Source organism: Penaeus monodon, chromosome 21 (genome assembly GCF_015228065.2).
Source record: "Penaeus monodon isolate SGIC_2016 chromosome 21, NSTDA_Pmon_1, whole genome shotgun sequence".
Lineage (NCBI taxonomy): Eukaryota > Metazoa > Arthropoda > Malacostraca > Decapoda > Penaeidae > Penaeus > Penaeus monodon.
The window spans coordinates 23,509,913-23,510,376 of record NC_051406.1 but is presented as its reverse complement, the minus strand read 5'-3'; the positions used below and the strand labels follow the sequence as shown (position 1 = coordinate 23,510,376).

Here is a 464-nt window from a genome sequence, read left to right as displayed (position 1 = left end):
CAGTAAGCTTTACATATCTACCATGAATGTCACATAAACAAAAAGTGGCATTGCTTGAGCACAGAAAAAAGACAAATGACAAATGTTAAGCAGATGTACAAAAGAGTAAAGTTGGTTTGAAAAGCGATTCAAATATTTGTTCAAATTAAGAGAGAGCTTTAATGCACACAACATAATTTAAGATCTCAGAGTGCTTGGAAAATAATTAAATAGGCATGCAACCACAATCCAATTTTCTTGCATCAACAATGAAAACTATATTATGAAAATATCACTGGTATGCACAAACACACACATACCTATCCACATCATAATTACCCGCATAATAACACTCACCCACGTATCTTCCACCTCGCACACCCATGCAAACTACACATGCACAAGAAATCACCTATAGACACCATACACACCACCTAACACACGCCGCCCAACACACAACACCACCATGCCCTCCCTACCCCCCT

At 38.4% G+C, this 464-nt stretch overlaps 1 protein-coding gene across 1 annotated transcript in view; it reads right to left on the bottom strand.

The window, feature by feature from the left end:
* LOC119586364 overlaps window positions 1–464 on the bottom strand; it is a gene marked incomplete in the record, with an annotated part of 60,439 nt that overhangs the window by 2,518 nt on the left and 57,457 nt on the right.